Source organism: Haliaeetus leucocephalus, unplaced genomic scaffold, assembly GCF_000737465.1.
Source record: "Haliaeetus leucocephalus isolate CR32 unplaced genomic scaffold, Haliaeetus_leucocephalus-4.0 Scaffold657, whole genome shotgun sequence".
Taxonomy (NCBI): Eukaryota; Metazoa; Chordata; class Aves; order Accipitriformes; family Accipitridae; genus Haliaeetus; species Haliaeetus leucocephalus.
This window is the reverse complement of record NW_010973093.1, coordinates 3,936,064-3,947,553: the sequence shown is the minus strand read 5'-3', so window position 1 is coordinate 3,947,553 and position 11,490 is coordinate 3,936,064.

The following is an 11,490-nucleotide window of genomic DNA, read 5'->3' as shown; positions in this document are numbered from 1 at the left end:
CCGACGGGCAGCGCCCCCAACCTATCGCGACGGCGCTGCGCCGCATAATGAGCCGGGCGGAGGAGCCAATCGGGGAAGCGGTCGGCTGGCGGGGGCGGGGCGGAGGAAGGGAGGAGAAGCGCTCATTGGCTGGCGAGGCGGCAGCGGGCGCGGGAAGGGGGGCGTTCCCATTTACCACAGCCTCGGGGCTCGCACCGTCGGGGCCGCGGCTTCGTCGTCCTCCCTCGCCCCCAGCGCTGCCCGCGGGCCCGTACGGGCCCGCGGGCAGCGCTGGGGGCGAGGGAGGACGACGGGAACGCTGCGATGGTGCTAAAGCACGGATTTGGAGATGAACAGCCCCCCCCCCCGTTTCTCCACGGCCCCCTTTCCCCTCACCTCAGGCGTAAGCAGTGCCCTCAGCTTGAGTGAGCGTTGCGGGGATCTCCTCCCGCCGCGCTGGTCCTCCCACTCTTGAGCAGCAGACCCCAAATATCAGAGCCCCCAGCCCTCCTGCGGATGAGGAACAACGTTCCCTTTTCCAGCTCTTCTGTCCGGTACCCACCGCTAATCCAACACGGGCTAAAACACCATCACGGAAGGGTCCTCAGCCAGCTCGGAAGTCCTCAGAAGCCCTTTTTGAGATGTTCTTGCTACTCACCTTCTGGCTCATCGGTGGCTGCGTCTCGGGGGTGGGTGACGGGATTCCCGTAAGCGATCAGGAAAGCACTTGGGGATGAAAGGTCTGGAGGTGAGGCGGTGGTGCTGAGGCTTTTATCAGCCGCTGTTCCCTGCCCAGCACATCTATCCAATGCGACGGTGGAGCATTATCAAGCTCCAATACATTATCCTAAGCGGACTTCGCTCAGGTGTACGTTCCGCCTCACCAAAGTGGGTCTCCAGCATCATCTAGTGCTGTAAAACCACAAAGGAAGGGACATCTGTGAGGATTTCAGTTTACAGACCATGGCTGGGCTCTCAGACTCTCTGGCTAATGTTTGCTAACGGGCACTTCTCTCCCCACCCTGGGTGAGCCAGGCCCTGGATTCACACGGGGAGCACCCTGGCTCCTGTGGCCTCTGGCTGAGGCACCCCGTGCATTGTCCATTCCCCAGGGTTTCCACTCGAGAACATTAATCAGACTCAGCTTTATTGCTAAACAAGATTTAATGATGAAGTAGTAAGTTTAATTGCTGGACTAAAGACAGGGGTTCAGAGGTCTATCTGCTGTACAGACACAAAAGAGAACCATAAGACAAGATAATGCAGTTCTGGATTATACCTGTCAATCCACCTTTCCCCCAGTTCCTTTAGTGTCTCAGCTAGATTAGGACGATGACAACCCAACCTTCCCACCTGGCAGGCATGTCCCCAAGACTTTACAGCTGCACACCCCGGTGCGATGGCTGTGTCCCTCCTCTGGAGGCTGCAGGACAGAAAGAGAAGTAAGAAAGTCCACATACTCCTGCCTTGTCCCTGGCCAGACTGGGATTCCCCCCCCCACCCCCGTTCCCCCCACGGCTGCAGGGACTTGCCAGCTGGGGGTTGGGCACTGGGACACCACTGTATTGGGGGCATCTCAGTCATTTCCTCCTCCTCCTCCTCAAAGTATTTGGATTTACCTATTCTTTTGATGTGTGTTGGCTTTTTGATGAGCCACACCTTTCATAGCGCTGCATTTTCTGAAATCCCTGCCTGTACAAATACCTGGTGAGATATGTCACAGGCCACATATTGGGAGTAACATGTAGAGACCAAGCACAACACAACAGCCTGTGAAAGCTGAATTAAGAGTGTTTGGCCAAGGAGACCCTTCCCACCACACCATCAGCTCTGGGACCCTCCTTTCCAGGACTGGATTGCGCCAGTGTTTTCCAAGGAACGGTGGGGATTTTGCACACTCCGTGGAAGCACCTTAGTCAGCATTCATCCAGCAAACATGTAACTTAGCAGCTTCGATGCATGCGTGCAGCATTTCTACCATGTTTTTGTCAGAGGATGCATAAATTTTTGTACTGAATTAGCCTGCTTTCAGACCACTGTTGCTTAAAGTGCAGAGCCAGGTTTTGCTGAAACCTCTGCCTTTTGTTTTAAACTTCCGCTCCTGAACAAAAGGCAAATCTTTTCCCCACCAAGGGCCTTGATTTTCTTGTGTGTCAGAAGCAACAGCATGATGCTGACTTCTTCATTTATCAGCTTTACATCAATTCATGAAAAGTGTCACGCCAAAGTGACTTGTTCTGATCACACTGGCTGTGGTGTGAGCATCTTGTAAAATCACAAACTACAAACTAGAGTTTACAAACTAATTAAACCAGGCAGATTGAAGAGGGGAAATAAGACCCTGAGAGGTGTATGACTTCTCCAGAAGCTGCTCAGTGGGTTAAGACAGAGCTAAGAATAGTGCTTGGGCCACCCAAACCCCCATCAGTGCCACTGGTCCCCATCCTTCCTGGGACCAGGTATTTGCAAAGCAGATTTTGGGATGACACAAAGAGATCTTTTGTGCTTCAGCTATGGAATCAAACAGCGAACAATTCCAAAGCATTTCTCTGCTGTGAGATAAAATAGATGGCACTGCTGGGCTCTCTGTGGTATGAAGGGCAATACCAACCAAGCAGAAACGCAGTTGCAGGAGGAATTGCCTTCTAGTTTCTCTCTGTGTACTGGTAAAGCTCTGCCAGCTGGCCCAGACTGGTAATTGTGAAGAGAATTACAGAGGACACTTGTAGGCAATGCATGAATCACAGTTGTGGGCAGCAATTGTTCCACAGGTGACACAGGCTGGCTCTCCTGGACCCGGATTTACTCATCTCTTTACTCAGTGTTTTGTACAATTCAAAACAGAAAACCTGCTGCTTGTGCGCAGAGGTTGCTCCATTGCAGGTTCCTACACCCACGAGGTAAGAGGAAAACCATTCAGATGGAATAATTCTCCTTGTTCCTTACATCCACCAGCACCAGCCAGGATAACATCAACAAAATGTCACAGAAAGTTTGGTTTAAGCCCTTAATATATGTCAGCTGTAGCTTGTAAAAGTTGGATTGGCTTTTTAACAAAAATAGCCCCAATATAGGTTTTATTGTAATTGTATCTTCGACAGTTGGACATCAGGAGTTTTTTCACTAGGAATGGCAAACAGGTAAGTGAACAGAAACAGCATCCGAGCAAAGGTGGGTCAGGAGGATGGCTGAGATCGCTTCGTCTGAGCTCTCCCTGGAGCAGGGGGTACCAGGGGGGCAGGTTTTGGCAAGTGGCTTGGGAACCAGTTATGGCTCCATCCTCCAGACTGACCCACCTGCCTCCAGCTGGAGCCTGCACGTCTGCTCGGCAGGGCACAAGTCTCCTCCGTACCTGCTGCCACCTCGAGAGCAGGGCTCCGGCAAGATTCACATGCTTGCTCTTGGCTCTTGTAATTTGTTTAATGTCCCACAGGCAGCAGTTTTGGCAGGAGCATGTGTGTTGTGCCCCACTGATGAGGGCAACAGAGCAACAGGGGCTAGACTGTGAAGAAATTGGGGTTGGAAAGAAATGGGCACAAACAGAAATGCAAGACTGGGTTTGCTCCATGCTGTTGCTGCAGAGCTCTTGAATCATAATAGTAGCTGTCGTGCTAGCTGGTTAATCAATAAACTAATTGAGCTGCATCAGTACGGTCTCTGGATCCCTTTTCTTGATGATTGATTCATTACACAGACAGCACTGGGGAGGTGCAGCTCCTGACAAGGGGTCATGGTGGCACTTAGTGGAGCACCGCTGAGATAAGCCCGGAGGGTGCCCAGCTCTGCAAAACACACTTGTTAAAACAGGGCAGAAAGCAGAAAGCCCAGCACACCTTCAAGCCGAGATGATCAAAGTCCCCAGTGAGGACAGAGGAAGGGTCAGGTCTGCGGGCTCACCTTGCCAGCATCCCCCCTGGATGATTCTTGCCAGGCCATGTGCCCTGCAGCTGCAGTCATGTGCTTTCCAGCATCTTCTTGGAGTCTGACACAAAGCAGCATCTCCCAGTGCTGATCCTATCCTGTTGGCCTGATGCTGAGTTTCATCTTGTTGCTTCATCCCTTCCCAACTAGAAAATCCGTACATCCTTTTAGCAACCTTTATTTTCCTGCCACTGAACAGGCCAGTTCTGAGATGCTCAGCATCTTCTTTCTTTCTTCTGAAGTACAAAGACTTGTATGTCAGTGAGAGGGCACACACAGCTCTGGACACAGCCAGTCCTGCTGGAGCGAGAGATAGGAGCAGGTACCCAAAATCAAACCAGAGTGCTCTTGGTCCCAATCCAGACAGGATGGTGTTTTCCATGACACGGTCATAGTTCTGTTTGGAGAAAATTCACCATTTCATGATGTTAATCAAGTGCATGTTCATGGGAAAATAAGGCATTCTGGAGCATGTAACCCTGGAGTGCTGCGGCATACAGTGACCTGGCCAGAGAGGAGATGACCAGCCAATACCACCTCCTTTTTGGGAACATACAGCACCTAGCACACTGAGATGTAGGGCTTTGATGTAGGGCTTCTGCATGCTATTGTGTGTCCTCTGCCACGTGTATATATCTATAATGGGTTTTTTTGTTCTTATTGGTCTTTCGCAGTACTCTGAGATGTTCCTCAGCCATGGGTCCATGTCCCCAGCCCTTGCCCTCTTGCAGGGTCCCAGGATGAGAGATCCCACATATCTTCATTCTACTTCTTCCACCCTAAGAAGTCCTCAGTGCTGTCCCCTCTCTTCCTCTCTGTCATGTGTGTCCTTTGGAGTGGACCCTGTGGGCTGGTGGACTGTAGCTATTTCGGAGCAGAGGGGAGCTGAGGATTGCCGATGTATAAATCTTGTGCGTCTGTCAGCAGCCTCCTCTCCTTTTGTACTGCAGCACTTCCATCACTGCACACATCTGCTGGACTCATATTAATGTCACGATAGTGAGGTAAGAGCTGGGGAAAAGGGCCCAGAGCATTTGGGATTTTATCCTGAAAAATGCATGCGTTAGTATTAACCCCCGGAGGCAGAGCTTGCAGCGAGTGTTACGTGGGTGAGGATTGCTGGACTGGCAGCCAGTGACCATCCCAGCTGCAAAGAGCCAAGTGGCGAGGCTGGGCTACCCTGGGGGTGAAAGGCAGTGGGGTGACTGCAGGTGGCATCACTGGGACTCAAAACAGGTCAGCCACTGGCAAGGAAGGCGCCCAGGGCTTTATTCAATGTCTCTGCACATAAGCCCAAGTGCCACGTACTGCTCTGGAGCCCTCAGATGTGGTTCTGTAACCACACCAGTGCTCAGGGACATCCCAGGGACATCGCTGCCTCTTGCAGCATTTTGCTGCTGAGTCCTGGGCGTGCTCCCACCGGGCCAGCGGGCAGCACCACTGTACAGATGTAAGAAGAGATCTTGTTTCTCTCAACCTGAAACCATTTCCTTTCCCCCACTGCCCTCCCTCCCCTCGCCCCCTAATTCGTCCCTGGGGTTTTAATATCTATTTCTCCAAGTGCCACGGGCCAAATTTACTGCTCGCATAACTCCACCGACTTCAATGGAGAAGAGCGTTTAGGGTGCTCCAAGGAGGCGTAAGTAGGAGTGATGTGATGGAATTGAGTAAAGGAAAATATAGTCTGACTGTCAAGAAGAGTTTCCTACCAGCAAAATCTATAGACTGTGGAAGTTTCCCATGGGAACAAGCAGAAACCAAGTTGCTGAAGTCATTTTAAAACAGCACAAGAGAATAGGAAATCAGCCCAGTGACTGGCCAAAAGGAAAGGTGAGATGACATAATGTTACTTCTCCTTCTCTAATTTCTGTGGCTGCATTGCTTTGTCCATCGAATTATTTTCATGTAACTGGATTTCTCCTTGTTTTTTGAGCGATGAGACGGCCCTTGCTGCTTCTGGAGATGTTTCAATTCCTCCGCTAAATTCTGTCCTGGATTAAAGCAATACCCACTGCAGCCCCTGTTAGTCCTCCTGTTATTCCTGCTGCTTGCAAACCTCTTCTGGGGTCTTTTCAAGCTTCTTCCCTGACTTACCTGAGTCTTTGGCTCCAGTTCTTTACTTATGTAGCTGTACAAAATGAGTCAGTCTAATTTGGGAATAGTGGCGGGGCTCATCCGGGCCAACACAGAGGCACACCGGGCTACAGAAGCTATCAGACACGGATCTGTAAGTTTCTGGCAAGCAGGAGAGAGACCAGGGATGAAAATCTTCCTGTCTTCAGGGAGCGTTCAGGTAGATTCCTGGGAGATCATCTGCTGGAAAATCATAAAGGCAATTAGCACATGGTGAAACACTGCTTTCCCTGCTGACTTTTGGTTCTGATAACACCTGCCTGCCTATTTTGGGCTCGGTGTATAAAACCGGGTCTGCACATGCAGTGGGCATGCCCAGCTACCACCCGGTGGCTTTTGCAATCTCTTGCCCACAGAACTTCCTAATGTATTTATGAATGACTTAACATTCGCTCACTGTCTCAACATTAGCAACTTAAAGCTCTACTGCTAGCAACCTCCTACCTCGCTCAGTTCCCAGATAATTACAGATTAGGACCGGCTAATTTTTATTTTTGTAAAGCTGTCAGAGATCTATGTTTGTTATTATTGTCTCCTAGGTTGCCAGTTGCATAAATACATATGTAAAACCTCCTTTGATCTCTAAGTATAATGACACAGATTTATCAAATGTTTGCCTTTTTCTGTCTCTTTGAAAAGGCTGATTTATGGAGTGCAGCCCCTACCTCCCTTCCTCTCTTGAAATATGAAGTGTTTGTGAGCAGCCAAGGTAATATTTAATATCCTGCCAAGAATCCTTTGCACTTCCTAACAAATGAACTACAACCTAACCAAATGGTTCACATCTGTTTAGCCTCTTCTCCTTTTTAACTAAACAAATTAGCATTAGAATACCTGGGAGGCACACAAAGTCCCTTTCTAGATGACAGAACACAGACAATTATTAGCAAGGGGAGTAACTGTACTGAAAGGAGCAGGCATGGACCTAGCAGATGTTTTCACATCTCCTGTAGTGTCCATGAATGACCCGCACCACAGAGGACATGCTGCCACGGCCTTTTGAAGTGGGCGAGGAGTCCATTCACAGTCCCCTTCTGAATGAAATTAAAGGCAGCGGCCTCAGCTAGTTAAATGTTGCATTTAAACCGCTTCCAGCAAAGATAAGTTTTGCTGGGTGTTCTTTTTCCTCCCATAAACGGCTAAAATAAAGAGCACTGCCCCACTCCTCCCCATCCATATGCCAAGCTCGGCGATAGTGTCCTGCTCAGGAGGCAACAGGCAGTTCTGCTTTTATTTCTGTTTTCACCAGTGGCTTCTCATCACAAGAGCATCAAACCACCCAGCCTCATTGCCCCTTCTCTCTGTGAAATAAGGTATAATGGGTTATTTGGGTTTTAGGAGAATCGCAAGGCGCAAACGAACATCTGCAAAGTATATTTTGGTTTATTACAGGCTTCTACAGTCTACACATAGGCAATTACAAACTCACAGCCCTCCAGCCACGTGGGGCCTTTCAGGCACCCCTGTTCCCGCTGGAGTCTCAAACACCTTTTAATCAGAGGCTCAGGAGCAGGTTTTGGGGCTGAGGCAGGATGGGATGGGGTGAGATGGGCTCTCTGCTGAGCGCTCATTTAATTGGATTCATCGCTGGAGGAGGGAGCCAAATGAAACACACGTTTTATTAGGGCTAACACTTAGCTTTTGTTGTAAATGTTTTGAAAAAGAAAACACTCTAAAGCCTCACAGAGATACTGCTATTAATATATCATCCGAATAACAAGTGATTAAAACCAACAACAGCTACTATGAAGATGTGGCTTTGTAGCACTGGACCGCATGGGACGCAGCAGGGAAAATCATTATGAACACACCAGCGGGGTGCAATTATAAATAAAAACAGCTCTGTAAAGGCTACAAAACCAGCAATAATCAGTCCAGTCTGCGGCTTAGTCAGGGCTAAAGACATTTACGGAAGGTGCTATTTATTACCGGAGTCAGGGACACCACTGGATTAAGGGGTGCAACTTCAGGATAAGTCAACAGAGGGAGTTCCCTGCCATCGCGGCCAAGTGAGCCACAGCCTGCACATCCCTGCGAGGAGCCCGGATCGCTGCATGTCTGTCTGTCCATCCCTCCGTCCAGCACGGCCTTCCTGCAGTCCCCACTATAAGCAAAGCCAACGAAGGGCCGGCGGTGCTGCAGCAGCGTGCGGAGTCAGACAGTGTCTCGGGCACGGCTCTAAGGACAGATCCCAGCAGGGCTGAGCCCTGCAGGTAGTTCATACTGTTGTGCTCCTTCCAGCGCGGTGGCTCCTCATCTCACCCATGGGCAGCTTGCGAACATCCCCGCGGCGCAGTCCTTGCAGGAAGCCCAGCAAAGCTGCTCCCAAGCGGGAGCATGGGATGCAGCACAAATGCTGTTCCAGATGCTGGGTGACGCCTGGGGACCAGACCTGCCAGGCAGCAGAGCGGCAGCGCAGAGGACAGACCCCTTCCCATCCCCAAATGGAAGCATTTGTCATCTAACGGCAAGTCCTGGAGGCAATGCCCGGGCTGGCCGAGGTCCCCGGGGCTCCCACGGGGTGGGGACAGACCTGCACCCCCCCATGCAGTGCTGTGAGTGAGAGCACAGGGGAGAGCCGCTGCGGGAACATCTGCCTGCAGATGCTTCTGCTATGCTCTTCTCACTGCTCATTTTTGAAGCGAGGAGGGTTAATCAGCCTCACTCCTGATGTATCGCCAGCTCCTGCCAGTCCTTGTTCCCACTGAAAGCCAAGTGCACGTAACAAGCAGACAGTGGCCCTAGGCAGCAGGCCAGGGGCATCAGACGGGAGAAGAGATCTAAATAATATTCCTCTCTCTGCTGCTGGATGATACGTGGCCCCAAGCATCCCGCTTCCCCTTGGCGCGCCTCAGTTTCCCTTCTGCGCTGGCTGGCGTAGGTTTGGTGCAGGGATGGCCAAGGGCCAGCATGTCAGTCAGCCAGCCCTTCGGCTGCCCTGCAGTGCGAGTATCTGTACTAACCTCCAAGTTCAGCTGATAAACTCAGGCTGTTCCTTTCCCCGGTTTGGATGCCGTCCAGCAGCTCCCCTGGAAGCATGGCGGAAATGCCTTAATCACCTCGTTTGTGTCTCTGTTTCAAGTTTAATTTGATACAGTGCCTCCTCTCCCCAGCCAAAAAAAAGGATCCTAAACATCTCCCAGCCTTTCTCGGCAGCACAAATCTTGATCTTTCTCATTGCTTAGAAAACAAAAGACAAGTCCCCGTGCCAGCCACTTCTTTGTGAACGGGCTTCGACTGCCATGTACCAGTCTGCATCTGGGCAGCCAGTTCCCGTGCACTGGGACGAGAGGGTCGGCGGTGGAGCCCGTCCTGCCTAACTGGAAGCTCTGTCCCCCTGGCACCATGGTCTGGTCTCTACCCCATGCCACCACATTCGCAGGGATGCCTTTTCCCCTCTTCTCCCTTCTTGCTTTTCAGAGGAGGAAGATGGGCAAGATGACCCTACCGATCACAACTAGGGACAGTTTGGTCAATCTGGGAGATTGGAGCCCTTCTGTTTCTGATTGCTTGGGGCAATTCCCCAAAGTCTGTGTTTCTGTTTAAGAAAAGACAGTTTGGCTATAGCTGCAGTTTAGATGGGTATTTTATAGCACATATTTCATGAAAAAATGTATCAAAGGAAGCTGTAGTTACAACAGAAAGCGTGAAGAAGGGGAGCAGGGCACAGAAAGCACCTTGCCATGCATCCTGGACCAAAAAAACAGGGGAAAAAACCCTCAACCACACACACTTCTGAGACATGTGAAAACCTCCCTTCAGGTATCACCCTCTGCCTCGCTCCATGGGCAGGACTGAAGCAGGGCTCCTAGAAAAATGGTAATACAGGTAATGAACTTAAGACAACTTTCCCAGTTCTAGGGGAAGCCTCCTTTCCGGGCACCTCTTTTTAGTCCTTGTGCTCCCCTAAAGCACAAGGACCATGGCAGCAGCTCCCCACGAGCTTCCCAGTACGGTCTGTGCCTACCATGCTCAGAGCATCACTTCAGAGAAGTCAGCAGCAATGCTTCAACAAGCATTCGGGAGCGGTAACCTTTTAGGGACTCAGGGAAACACATGGTACCTTCCCAGAATGGATAAATGCACCAACCTGAACCCGCACGAGCCCGCTAACAAATCGTCAGTTCTCGCTCCAAGGCCTGGAGGTGCCAGAACTGGTTAGGAGCGGTAGGAAAAACCTCTCCACATTGTGGGAAAACAGCTCGTTTTGCCAACCTTGTTCTGTGAAACAGTTGAACTGTGCCTTTTTGAAACACTGGAAACTAAACCCCAGCCTGAGGCGCTGACCCAGGCTGGAAAATCTTCAGTGCAAACAGTTAAAGTCTGGAAGCAGAAAAGCAGAGGTGACGGGAAGTGTACAAGGCAGAGCTGATGAGAGATGTTCCTGCCAGGTCTTTTAAACACATGTGCTTCTGATGGCGGTCTAAATGGCTTTGGGACACTGCACACATGCTGTGCTCGAAAGACCTCCTTTTCTTTGGGTCAGGGAGAATTTGACCACTCTGGGCCTGACAACAAACAGCCTTTCGGAGGGGCAGCCATCCTTGCGACATGGCAATCCAGACCAACGCAAGCTCTAACAGAGCACAGTAACTGTCTCACATTCAAGAAATACTGCAAGCTCAGTTGACAGAAGGGTTTGGAAGGCAGCTCCAAAGCTTGCTAAATTTTGTGTTGAAGCCCTGAAAATCTGTAGTACATTTATTTCAGAGGGGACTAAAAAACATCGATGGAACCACCCAGTAAGTCACAGTTTGAGGGACTCTCATGGAGATGGGTCCTCAGCAATGACACTTCTGACCTCACAGCTCAGCTGTCATCTTTGACTGCAAATTACCAACACGCTGTTTGGCAGATGATCAACATTGGAACCAGACTCGGACTTGGCTTTAGCAGGTCCAAGTGCGGGACACACACCCATGGGGTTCAAGCCCTGATCTGCAGGACTGACCTTCTCCATGACTGGAAGAAGAAATAGCAGCAACTGACCCACGGCCACGTTGCCAGCATGAGTGGCATCCTGCATCCCACGAGCCCTCGCCAGGGCCGGCTCTTTGCCTGGTTAAGAAATACCATGACTAGAAATGCCACTGGGGACAGCCTGCAACGGAGCTTCTAGTATTACCACTTCCAGCAGAGCTGCTTGGTAGGAAAACAGTGCTGATATTTCTGTTTTAAAAGCAAAGTGTTCTGTAGACAGCCTGTATTTCCAAGGGAAGGGGAATATCTAATCACCTCTGGAGAGCGACCAGGACAACACGCTTTCTATCTGTAATGATAATGATTTCTAATAGTATCACTCTGTTTCCATTCCTACTCTCGTGGGATCGTCAGAACTGAAAAGGACGTGTGTGTTTTGTGTAAGCCTTGAAATGCCGTGGCCTGGCTGAGTGGGAAACGCTGCTGGAGCCAGGAGAGTGTGAATGTGTTACTCTGCTGGGGCAGATTATATCGGAG